Source organism: Mauremys reevesii, linkage group 5 (genome assembly GCF_016161935.1).
Source record: "Mauremys reevesii isolate NIE-2019 linkage group 5, ASM1616193v1, whole genome shotgun sequence".
Lineage (NCBI taxonomy): Eukaryota > Metazoa > Chordata > Testudines > Geoemydidae > Mauremys > Mauremys reevesii.
Window position 1 is genome coordinate 121,368,642 of NC_052627.1, and position 13,145 is coordinate 121,381,786.

A 13,145-nucleotide genomic window follows, 5' to 3' on the forward strand; every position below is an offset into this window, starting at 1 on the left:
TCTTACTTAGCACTCTTCATTTGTAGATGTCAAAGCACTTTCCACAGTAGGGTAAATGGTCATTTCCCTCATTTGATAGGTGAAGAAACTGAGGCATGAAGACTTGTGTTAACTTGGCCCCAAGCCCATTGTCCTACACACTGGCACACATTAAGGATTACTTCCATGAGAATGGGTTAAAATGTAAGTGACTCCGGGCAAGGTTTTTCTTTAAAAATCCACTCTCACCCATGGCAACATAGAACTAGTAAATAACAACCCTCATTCTACACAGGGCACCATTGGCATGCATGGTGCTTTACAGGCATCACAAGACAAAGACCTTGCCTCGAGGAGTTTACAATCTAATGCAGAGAGGGGACACAATGAATAAAAGGTAACAGACCATCAGGGTGGGAGAAGCCGTAGAAAACAGACAGTGGAAAACAAATACAGCTGGTAGGAGAACTGAATGGGAGAAAGTGCTTGGTCCAGTAGATAGGGCACTGCCCTAGGACTCAAGAGACCCACGTATGCTTTGTTCACAGCCTTGCCACTGACCAGGGTTGTGACTGTGGGCAAGTCATGTAAACTCCGTGTTTGCCTGTCACTTCATCTGTCCTGTCTATTTAAGCTATGTAAGCTCTTCAGGGCATGGACCTCTTATACAGTTGTACAGTACCCAGCACAATGGGGCTCTGACCTGGTCAGCCAGTAGGCTGTACAGTAATACAAATGAAAACAATACAAATCCTGCTTATGTACCCCACACACCTTCTGGGTGTGGTGTTCTGACCCAACTAGTGGCTAGAGAGAAGGAGAGAGAGAGAGAGCAATTAATGAGTCTGCTCTACAGCTTTAGCTAACAGCCAGTTGGCTTTTAGTTCATGCAGTAGAGGCTCATGCACTAAGCTCCAGAGGTCCCAGGTTCGACCCTGCCCACCAATGACCGGGCTCTGTCGGCGTTATGCTTACAGCTATGGTAAATTGTGATGGTGGAGCTATGTCCCTCTTCAAGTCCCATACTGCTATGTGTCTTTTTTTCTCGGCCAATGATTATATGTCCCCCTTTGAGTTAAGCAGATCAATAAAAAGGAAGGTCGAGGGGTGACTTGATTACAGTGTTTGCGTATCTTAAAGGGGAGAAAATATTGGGTACTAAAAGGCTCTTTAATTTGGCAGAGAAAGGCATAGCCAGAGCCAGAGATTGGAAGTTAAAGCTAGACACATTCAAAATAGACATAAGGCACACATTTTTAACAGTGAGCATGATTCATCACTGGAACAAACTACCAGAGAAAGTGGAGGATTCTCCATCTTTTAAGTCAAGACTGGATGCCTTTTTGGGAAGAGATGCTTTAGTCAAACACAGGGTATTTGGCTTCATGTAGGAGTAACGGGGTGAAATTCTATATGGCCTGTGATATACAGGAGGTCAGACTAGATGACCTAATGGTGTCTTGTGGCCTTAGAATTGGTGAATTCTGTGGAAGTAGGGAAAGAATTAACAAGGATTTGAAGGGGATCTTAATGCATGTCAGTCAGTTAGCAAGAGTCAGGCTAGTAGTTAGCAAGAGTTAGGCCACACTGTAACCCTAATGACGTGAGACTTGTAGAAGCGAGGATGGTGTGAGGCGAGAGGGAAAGAAACTATGTGAGAAGTTGTTACGACCTTGCAACCGATAACCAAATATATAGACTGGCATCTCCTAGAAGTGAGAAAAATAAGATAGCAGGATGGTTTATGTATAAACAAAATGCAGTTGTTGCTCATTATTCTCTGTATTATTGCTTGCCATTGTATGTAACAAAGGTATAAATGCTTGCTGTAATTGTTTACCTGTTGAGAGACCTGTCCGGGACTGGGGCAACCCTATGTCCTAGGGCACTCCCTCCCTCTTTTGTAATTACTGGAGAAATAATAAAGTATTTGATTTTGCTGCACCCAAAGAAAAAGCGAGAACTGAGTTTTTCTCCGACAATTTGGAGAATTGCTCTAGCTCTGTATTGTTAAGTTTTTTTTGATGTACACAATCCTATCAGTTGCACAGTGAGAAGTGCCAGCACTGGCCCAACATGTCACACAGGGACTGTTCTCCTTTTGTTTCTAATAAATGTTTTTCTCATTTTCTGAATGTTCACAAAGACAAACAAACAAGCCAAGCTAGTGTGACTCACTCACCAGAATTCAAGAACAATGCCAGTCAATGTCTGGAGAAAGAGGTGCATCAGGCCAAAGCACAGAGAGACTGGGAATTGCTTAGCAAACCTTATTAGATTGAGTGGCAGAGAAGCAAATACAAATGGCTGAACTGGTTAAACTGAGACATCCCCTAATTAAATGTCTGTAAAATGGATACACTCTGCCAGATACAAGTGCTGTCAACTGTAGCATGTTTATCACCACTGGGGAGTGGATATAGTCTGAGTTCCTGTTGTCCCCAGTTACAAGAGACGGTCAGGATGAGTTGCAACAGGTAGCTTAATACTCAAGGGACATTCCTCACTGGGGGGTTCTCTAGTTGCTGCTTAAAGCATGGTTCTTTGTGTTTGTGTGCTCATGTAACGTGGTGGTGTCAGAAGTGAATGAATCCCTTTCTCTGAAGGAGTAAAGGAAAGAAAAGAGGCCCCTGGATTGGTGAGTGAGTGGGGGAAATGGAAAATCAGGGAGGAGACCTGTTAGGCAGTGTGTAATGGAAGCTGGGGGAGGCTAAGCCACCCCAAACCTCATGCTGCCACGGGGGGCGTCAGTGGCAGATTACAGCACGGGGCCCCCGGCCAATTTGGGGCCCCCAGAAAAATCTCATCTGCCACAGCCCTGGGGCTGGAGGAGCTCTTGCTTCCTTCTGCAGCCAGCACAGAGCTTTTACATTCTCTAAGAGCTGCAGTGGTGGTGGCGGTGGGAGGGCGGAAAGGAATTAGTGGGGACAGGGCCTTGGAGGGAAGAAGTGGAGTGGGGGTAGAATGAGGGCAGGGCCCAGCGGGAAGTGGCAGAATGGGGTGGGGTCATGGGTGGGGTGGTGGCCATGGGGTGGTGCCACAGTCCCGGCTGAGTTCTCAGCCCCTCCGCCCCCACTGCCTCGACTGGGGCCTTGACCGGAAGAGGCGGGACAAGGGGCTAGCCTCCCCAGTGGGAAGCTTCACCCACCACCCATGAGACCTGTGACAATTGCAGCAGGAAGGAGGCAGAGCCCTGTCTCAGTGCAGCAATGGAGCCCTGTTAGCTCTGTTAGAGAAGTTTAATTTTGGCAACTCAGGACTTGCTGGATCTGGAGAATTGAGTAATTCTAGATGGCTTCTGATTTAACTGAGGAAGCAGGTAAATGCCCTGATATTTGCCATATGTGATGCTAGTGCTGATACCCCTCTCTAATGAGGAAAAGGAAGAATACTCCAAATTGAAGGAAGGTTTTGGTGCCCTTGTCATAGGCAGACAGAATATTATATATGAAAGGGTCAAATGTAATAGGAGGTGCCAGGAACAAAGGGAAACAGCTGAGACTTTTATTACTGCAGTTCGTTGTCTTGCTGAACATCGCAAATACGGAATGTTAAAGGAAGAACTAATAAGAGTCAGGATATAGGTTGGTATAAGAGACATCAATTTATCAGCACAGCTTCAGTTAGAGCCAGATCTCTCACTAGAAAAAGTGAGAATGCGAGAAACCATAACGAAGCAGTAACGTGGCTAAGGGTTTGACTACACTGGTACTTCGTCAGCAAAACTTTTTGTTGTTTGGGGGTGTTAAAAAACCACACCCCCAAATGACAAAAGTTTTACCAATGAAAAGCGCCGGTGTGAACAGTGATCTGTCAGCAGGAGCGCTCTCCCACTGACAAAGCTACTGCCGCTTGCGGTAGGGTGGAAGTTTTTTGTTGGTGGGAGAGCTCTCTCCTGCCGACAAACAGCAGCTACACTGCAAGCCTTCTAGCGGCACAGCTGTAGTGGCACAGCCATGTTGCTAAAAACCTCGTAGTGTGGCCACAGCCTTACATGCTAGCAGCATAGGGGAGACTGTGTCAAACATTAATGACACAGTAAAGAGAGAAGTCACAAATGTAAAAGGAGCAGACAGACCAAATTTACCACATAGGAACAGTGCACAGCTAGAGAATGGGAGAGCAAAGAACCTTAATAGGAGGGAAGCTTGGAAAAGCCGTGGAAGATGTGGCAAGACCCCAAACCACTGCTAGCAACAAAGTCCAGCAGACGAGGTGCCATACAATGGGATATTTTACAATAGCATGCAGGTCACAAAGAGTAGGGGAAACAATCCAACATAGTGTGTTATCAGATGACAAATGAATCCAAACTTCCAGGAACTATATATCCTCAATAGAACAGACAACATCTTGGCCCACAAGCATGAATCTAAATGGTCAAAACCTCACATCTAAAATTAATACTGAAGCTGCAGTCACTGCAATCCGTTTCCCCCCAAAAGAGTATAATCAATCCTGGGATAGAGCTCTGCAAAGACCAAATACGATTCTATTGGGGCTAGTAACAATATATTGGAGATTAGTGGCCAGTTCCTTGGGAAACTGGAGAAAGGACAAAGTTCTTCAACAAATAATATATGTAATTCAAGGACTGACAAAAAGCAAGCTGTACAAGAGATGTATTCACACCTCTTCACAGGCCTAGGGAATCTGTCAGGGGAGTAAAAAATAAAACTGGTGCCACCAGTGATTCCTTTTGTTTTCACAGCCCCATGCCACATTCCCATGCCTTGCTAGGGAAAGTCAAAGAAGAATGGAAGAGAATGCAAGATATGGGGGTTATTTCTCAGATAGAAGAGCTCACTAACTGGTGTGCGGAGATGGTTTTAGTACCAAAAACCAATGTCAAAATCCAGATTTGTGTGGACCTTACACAACTTAATAAAAGCACGTGCAGAAAAAGACACATGATTCCCGCAATTGACCAGACATTAGCTCAGTTATCAGAAGCCAAAGTCTTCTCAAAATCATATGCTACAGCAGATTTCTGGCAAATTCTCCCTGCTAAAGAACCTATACCATAAACATATTCATCATCCCCTTTGGAAAAAAACTGTTTCAATTGTCTTCCATTTGGCATATCTTTAATCCCAGAACATTTCCAAAAGAGAATCTCTCCTATTGTGTTTGGTTTACCTAGCATCCTTTGGCATGCAGACGATGTGTTGGTATATGACAGAGATGAAAATGAACATGATGAGTTACTATATGCAGTTTTGAGATGCTTCCAACAAGCAGGTCTCACTTGGAATGAGAAATGTGAATTTGGAAAGGAACAGACGAAATTTGTAGGACACCGTTCAGAAGCAGGGAATTCAGCTGGATTCAGACAAACTGAAGGCACTATTCACCTTACCTGAACCCAAAGATCTTTCTGTTTTAAGAACATTCCTAGGAATGACAAAACTTTTTTTAGGAGTACTTGTGGCACCTTAGAGACTAACAAATTTATTGTTGCATAAGCTTTCGTGGGCTACAGCTCACTTCATCGGATGCATGTAGTGGAAAATACAGAAGGAAGATATATATATACACAGAGAACATGAAACAATGGGTGTTACCATACACATTATAAGGAAGTGATCAGTTAAGGTGAGCTGTTGTCAGCAGGAGAGAAAAATAACTGTTTGTAGTGGTAATGAAAATGGCCCATTTCCAGCACTTGACAAGGAGATATAAGGAACTGGGGGGTGGGGGAAAGATAAGCATGGGGAAATAGTTTTACTTTGTGTAATGACCCATCCACTCCCAGTCTTTATTCAAACCTAATTTAATGGCATCCAATTTGCAAATTAATTCCAATTCAGCAGTCTCTCCTTGGAGTCTGTTTTTGAAGTTATCACATATATATGCCATCACGTGCCAGCAATGCCCCTCTGCCATGTACATTGGCCAAACTGGACAGTCTGTACGCAAAAGAATAAGTGGACACAAATCAGATGTCAAGAATTATAACATTCAAAAACCAGTTGGAGAACACTTCAGTCTCCCTGGTCACTCGATTACAGACCTAAAAGTCGCAATATTACAACAAAAAACCTTCAAAAACAGACTTTAGTGATATTATTGGGTTCAAAACCATGGGATGAGCTTCCACCTAGGATTTAAAGATTTCAACTATGGCTGATGCGATTTTCTTTCAACACTGAACATATACCAAGAAAAGCACAAGTAGCAGCAGACTATCTAGAGTCCCAATTGAGCAGCCATCAAGAAAATAAGAAAAGGCTGTAGAGAAAGATGTCAAAGTCTACATTGACTGTGTTGTGGTAGCAATTCTAGCATCTGCCAGCCAACTTCAGCAAATTAGAAGATGAACAACTAAAAGACAAAACTTGTCAGAAACTGACTCAGCTCTGCCAAAGAGGGTCGGGGTGGGGTGGTTTCAAAAGAGCCAACTTCCAACAGACATACCAAATTTAGACATACCATATAGGCAGGACTGAAATGACCTTCCCATGGCTGATGGCCTGCTTTTGAAAGGACAATGATTTCTTACACCTATGGTACTTTGGGAAGAGATGCTCTCCAAAATCCATCAGGCAGACGAAGATATAAACAAGTGCAGGGCATGAGCACAACAACCTGTATGGTAGCACAGTGGGGAAATTCAGACTTTAGTAGAAGGCAGTAAGATATATAATGAGGAAAAAAAACCCACCAGAACCATTATTCTCTACAAAGGTACCTGACAGACGTTGGCAGCAGGTAGCCACAGATTATTTTTTTCTGGAAAGAATACACCAACATCATTGTACTCAATTGTTTCTCCAGATGTACTGACTTGGCTATATTGATACAGACTTCATCAACACAGGTCATCCAGAAACTAAATGGCAAGATTTCCAAGACATGGAGTTCCTGAAGTCCACATATCTGATAATGGGCCTCAATTTACCTCTGAAACATTCCTGGCATTTGCACAGAACTTTGATTTTGAACTTCATACCAGTGGTCCACGTTACCACCAGGAAATAGGGAGGTGGAGAGGAATATAGACTTTAAAAAGACTTCTGCAAAAATCAGTGGACCAGTGTAAAGCACTCATGGCACATGGGTGAACACTGCTTGTGTCTGGACTATCTCCAGCAGAATGTCTGATAGCAAGATGACTAAGGGCAACTTTATCTGTGACATTGATACAGCTTAAACCTTAGTGGTCCAACCTAAAGGAGTTTTGAAAACAGGATGCTGAAATAAAAATTTGGCAGCAACAAAGCTTCAATGTTTGGCACATAACAAAAGCACTACCTGAACTCAGACAGGGAACAAAGTTTGGCTCAAAAGCTCCCAGACATTTGGAACTGTTTGGAAATTGGCAGAAACTCCCAGATCCTACCTAGTGAAGATTCCAAAAAGACTTCTCTGGACTGGAGGAATTGTGTTTATCTTCAGTATTTCCCAACACTATGAAGAGAGAATCTAGGACATCATCAAGGGTGATGTCGTGGTGGGAGTCTGCTATAGACCACCAGACCAGGGGGATGAGGTGGACGAGGCTTTCTTCCGGCAACTAGCAGAAGTTACTAGATCGCAGGCCCTGGTTCTCATGGGAGACTTTAATCACCCTGATATCTGCTGGGAGAGCAATACAGCGGTGCACAGACAATCCAGGAAGTTTTTGGAAAGTGTAGGGGACAATTTCCTGATGCAAGTGCTGGAGAAACAAACTAGGGGCAGAGCTCTTCTAGACCTGCTGCTCACAAACTGAGAAGAATTAGTAGGGGAAGCAAAAGTGGATGGGAACCTGGGAGGCAGTGACCATGAGATGGTCGAGTTCAGGATCCTGACACAAGGAAGAAAGGAGAGCAGTAGAACAGAGACCCTGGACTTCAGAAAAGCAGACTTTGACTCCCTCAGGGAACCGATGGGAGAATAACACGAGGGGGAAAGGAGTCCAGGAGAGCTGGCTGTATTTTAAAGAATCCTTATTGAGGTTGCAGGAAAAATACATCCCGATGTGTAGAAAGAATAGTAAATATGGCAGGTGACCAGCTTGGCTTAACTGTGAAATCCTTGCTGATCTTAAACACAAAAAAGAAGATTACAAGAAGTGGAAGATTGGACAAATGACCAGGGAGGAGTATAAACATATTGCTCAGGCATGCAGGAGTGAAATCAGGAAGGCCAAATCACACTTGGAGTTGCAGCTAGCAAGAGATGTTAAGAGTAACAAGAAGGGTTTCTTCAGGTATGTTAGCAACAAGAAGAAAGCCAAGGAAAGTGTGGGCCCTTTACTGAATGAGGGAGGCAACCTAGTAACAGAGGACGTGGAAAAAGCTAATGTACTCAATGCTTTTTTTGCCTCTGTCTTCACGAACAAGGTCAGCTCCCAGATTGCTGCATTGGGCAGCACAGCATGGGGAGGAGGTGACCAGATCCCTGTGGAGAAAGAAGTGGTTCAGGACTATTTAGAAAAGCTGGTCATGCACAAGGTCATGGGGCCGGATGCAATGCATCCAAGGGTGCTAAAGGAGTTGGCGGATGTGATTGCAGAGCTATTGGCCATTATCTTTGAAAACTCATGGTGATCGGGGGAGGTCCTGGATGACTGGAAAAAGGCTAATGTAGTGCCCATCTTTTAAAAAAGGGAAGGAGGAGGATCCGGGGAACTACAGACCAGTCAGCCTCACCTCAGTTCCTGTAAAAATCATGGAGCAGGTCCTCAAGGAATCAATTCTGAAGCACTGAGAGGAGAGGAAAGTGATCAGGAACAGTCAGCATGGATTCACCAAGGGCAAGTCATGCCTGACTAACCTAATTGCCTTCTATGATGAGATAACTGGCTCTGTGGATGAGGGGAAAGCAGTGGATGTGTTATTCCTTGACTTTAGCAAAGCTTTTGATATGGTCTCTGTCAAGGTTCCTCCCCCACTCTGAACTTTAGGGTACAGATGTGGGGACCTGCATGGACACGTCTAAGCTTAATTACTAGCTTAGATCTGGTAACACTGCTACCATCCAAAAATTTCAGTGTCTGGATCACTTTCTGTCCCCCCAAAACCTTCCCCTCCCTGGGCAGCCTTGAGAGGCTTTTTCACCAATTTCCTGGTGAACACCGATCCAACAAGGAGAATTTAACCATTCCCCCTCCCTTCCCCCACCAATTCCTGGTGAGTCCAGATCCAATCCCCTTAGATCTTAACACAAGGAAAAAATCAATCAGGTTCTTAAAAAGAAAGCTTTTAATTAAATAAAGAAAGGTAAAATTTATCTCTGTAAAATCAGGATGGAAAATACTTTACAGGGTACTCGGATTTATATAGCCCAGAGGAACCCCCTCTAGCCTTAGGTTCAAAGTTACAGCAAACAGAGGTAAAATCTTCTCAGCAAAAAAGGAACATTTATAAGTTGAGAAAACAAAAATAAGACTAACACGCCTTGCCTGGCTATTACTTACAAGTTTGAAACATGAGAGACTGATTCAGAAAGATTTGGAGAGCCTGGATTGATATCTGGTCCCTCTTAGTCCCAAGAGCGAACAACCCCCAAAACAAAGAGCACAAACAAAAGACTTCCCTCCACCAAGATTTGAAAGTATCTTGTCCCCTTATTGGTCCTCTGGTCAGGTGTCAGCCAGGTTTACTGAGCTTCTTAACCCTTTACAGGTAAAAGAGACATTAACCCTTAACTATCTGTTTATGACAGTCTCCCATGGTATTCTTGCCGGCAAGTTAAGAAGTATGGGCTGGATAAATGGACTATAAGGTGGATAGAAAGCTGGCTAGATCGTCGGGCTCAATGGGTAGTGATCAACAGCTCCATGTCTAGTTGGCAGCCGGTTTCAAGCGGAGTGCCCCAAGGATCGGTCCTGGGGCCGGTTTTGTTCAATATCTTCATTAATGATCTGGAGGATGGCATGGACTGCACTCTCAGCAAATTTGCAGATAACACTAAATTTGGAGGAGTGGTAGATACGCTGGAGGGTAGGGATAGAATACAGAGGGACCTAGACAAATTAGAGGACTGGGCCAAAAGAAACCTGATGAGGTTCAACAAGGACAACTGCAGAGTCCTGCACTTAGGATGGAAGAATCCCATTAACTGTTACAGACTAGGGACTGAATGGCTAGGAAGCAGTTCTGCAGAAAAGGACGTAGGGGTTACAGTGGATGAGAAGCTGGATGAGTTGACAGTGTGCCCTTGTTGCCAAGAAGGCTTAACGGCATTTTGGGCTGTATAATAGGGGAATTGCCAGCAGATCAAAAGACGTGATCATTTGCCTCTATTTGATATTGGTGAGGCCTCATCTGGAGTACTGTGTCCAGTTTTGGGCCCCACGCTACAAGAAGGATGTGGAAAAATTGGAAAGAGTCCAGCAGAGGGCAACAAAAATGATTAGGGGGCTGGAGCACATGACATATGAGGAGAGGCTAAGGCAACTGGGATTGTTTCATCTGCAGAAGAGAAGAATGAGGGGGGATTTGATAGCTGCTTTCAACTACCTAAAAGGGGGTTCCAAAGAGGATGGATCTAGACTGTTCTCAGTGGTAGCAGATGACAGAACAAAGAGTAATGGTCTCAAGTTGCAGTGGAGGAGGTTTAGGTTGGATATTAGGAAAAACTTTTTCACTAGGAGGGTGGTGAAGCACTGGAATGGGTTATCTAGGGAGCTGGTGGAATCTCCTTCCTTAGCATTTTTTAAGGTCAGGCTTGACAAAGCCCTGGGTGGGATGATTTAGTTGGGAATGGGTCCTGCTTTGAGCAGGGGGTTGGACTAGATACCTCCTGAGGTCCCTTCCAACCCTGATATTCTATGATGCTATGACTTGCAGCTGCTCTGTCAAGAATTCTTTCCTGGGTGTTGGCTGGTGAGTCTTGCCCACATTCTCAGGGTTTAACTGATCGCCATATTTGGGGTTGGGAAGGAATTTTCCTCCAGGGCAGATTGGCAGAGGCCCTGGAGGTTTTTCGCCTTCCTCTGCAGCATGGGGCACGGGTCACTTGCTGGAGGATTCTCTGCAGCTTGAGGTCTTCAAACCACAATTTGAGGACTTCAATAACTCAGACATAGGTTAGGGGTTTGTTATAGAAGTGGATGGGTGAGATTCTGTGGCCTGCGTTGTGCAGGAGGTCAGACTAGATGATCATAATGGTCCCTTCTGACCTTAAAGTCTATGAGTCTATAAGTGAGCCCTCTCCACGGGGAACTCCAAGCACAAATTCAACAGAAGTGAGAACAGAGGCTGGAAGATAGATCAGACCCACCATGACCCGAAAGAGCTGATCTTTAAATATTGCTCACGACTTTAAATTAAATTGATAAGTGTAAATAGTTTTAAGGAATTTGACGTTTATTTTGAATTGCTGTGTGTACATACATTGGTTGTTAATTTAATCCTTTATTATAAAGAAAGGGAGATGTGTAGTGGACCTTCACAGTTACCAGGGGGGACCAGGCTGTGCTGCATCAGGGAGCTTAATAAATATGGAAACTTCCTGGGTTGGGAGTTCTCTGGTTGCTGCTTAAAGCCTGGCTCTTTATGTTTATGTCCTCACACAGCAAGCATGATTTTGGCCCTTGTTGCAGGCAGTCTCGTGATGATATAAAAAGCTCTAACCTTCATATGCAGAAAGCAACTCTTTCCCTGTAGTCTAGGGGAAGGTGTCCTAAGCTGCAAGCCCAGAGCCTGGGACAGTTCTCATCCCAGCTTTTTCACACATTCGAGTAAATGCTTCTCAGAATTCTTAAGAACCATGGCTGCATGCTCCGAGGGTGTAGAGGAGGAGACGACCATGATCTTTTCATAGGGAACTGATAGCTTGCTTAAGGTCACTTCAGACAGGGCTTGAAATAGCCGGTAGATTTCTAATAGAAAATATCGCCAAATCTCATCCAACTGGCTACACAGTTTTTCAGAAAGAGTATGCCAGATTAGGTGCTGCTGTATCCCATGCTAACACAGTATGGCTCCGTCACCCTCTAATAGTTATGCCACACTTTGCACTACAGTGTAGGCTCTTTTGGTCAAGGACTGTCATTTATTATGTGTTTGTACAGCATCTAACATGACAGACCCCTGATCTCAGCTGAAACTTCTAGCAAGAGCTCCAACTGCAGAGGCCAAAACCGCTTCACTCACTATACATTTGCAAATGGTGTCAAACAGTACACTTGTTACACACACATTGAGGGATGGGTGGCGGGGGCGAGGGGGAAAATACAAAAATAGAAGAGAGGCAGAAAATCCTAATGGTTTGGGGAAGGGGGAGTCTAACTCATGATTTCTGAACTATTGGGGTAGGCACTAGTGACGTCCTCAGCTGGCAGAAATCAGTGTATCTCCAGCGATGTCACTGGTGCTATGTCAATGATGTGCATCAGCTGAGGATCAGAAGCAATAAGGACTAGTTTACAGAGCAGGGATGGGCAAACTTTTTGGGGCTGAGGGCCACATCTGGGTGGGGAAATTGTATGCAGGGCCAGGGAAGGGGGGTGGGGCACGGGAGGGTGTGTGGTGTGCACGAAGGGGCTCAGGGCAAGGGTTTGGGGCAGAGGAGGGGTGTGGGATGTATGAGGGGCCTCAGGGAAGGGGGTTGGAGTGCAGGGGGGGTGCGGAGTGCAGGAAGGGGCTCAGGGCAGGAGTGCAGGACGGGTGTGGACTGTGGGAGGGGGTTCAGGGCAGAGCGTTGGGGGTTCAGGAAGGGTGTAGGGTGTGGCAGGGGTCTCAGGGCAGGGGCTTGGGGTGCACAAAGGTGCCGGGTGAAGCAGGGACATCAGGACAGGGAGTTGGGGAGCAGGAGGGGTGCAAGGTGCAGGCAGAGGGCTCAGAGCACGGGGTTGGGGTGCAACAGGGGGCTCAGGGCAGGGAGTTGGTGTGCAGGAGGGGTGCAGGGTATACGAGGAGGTTCAGAGCAGGGGGTTGGGGTGCAGGAGGGGTGCAGCAAGGGGCTCAGGGAAGGGAGTTGGGGTGCAGGAGGGGTGTGAGGTGCAGGCAGGGAGTTGGGGGGTGGGGTGCAGGAAGGGTTCAGGCTCTAGCCTGGTGCTGCTTACCTTAAGCGGCTCCAGAGTGGTAGCTGTGTGCACCGGGGCCGCGCCACTCCCAGAAGCGCTGCGGCCCCTGGGGAAGGAGGGGCTGAGGGCTCTGTGTGCGCTGCCGTTGTCACGTCTCCAGGTACCTCCCCTGAAGCTCCCACTGGATGCGGTTCCCCATTCGTAGCAA

At 45.7% G+C, this 13,145-nt stretch overlaps 1 long non-coding RNA gene across 1 annotated transcript in view; it reads left to right on the forward strand.

The window, feature by feature from the left end:
- The first annotated feature begins 252 nt into the window (after window positions 1–252).
- Window positions 253–13,145, forward strand: part of LOC120406766 — a 50,188-nt gene continuing 37,295 nt past the window's right edge. Inside the window, exon 1 of the long non-coding RNA XR_005599568.1 lies at window positions 253–376. This is a non-coding gene — a long non-coding RNA (uncharacterized LOC120406766). The remainder of the gene's footprint in view (window positions 377–13,145) is intronic.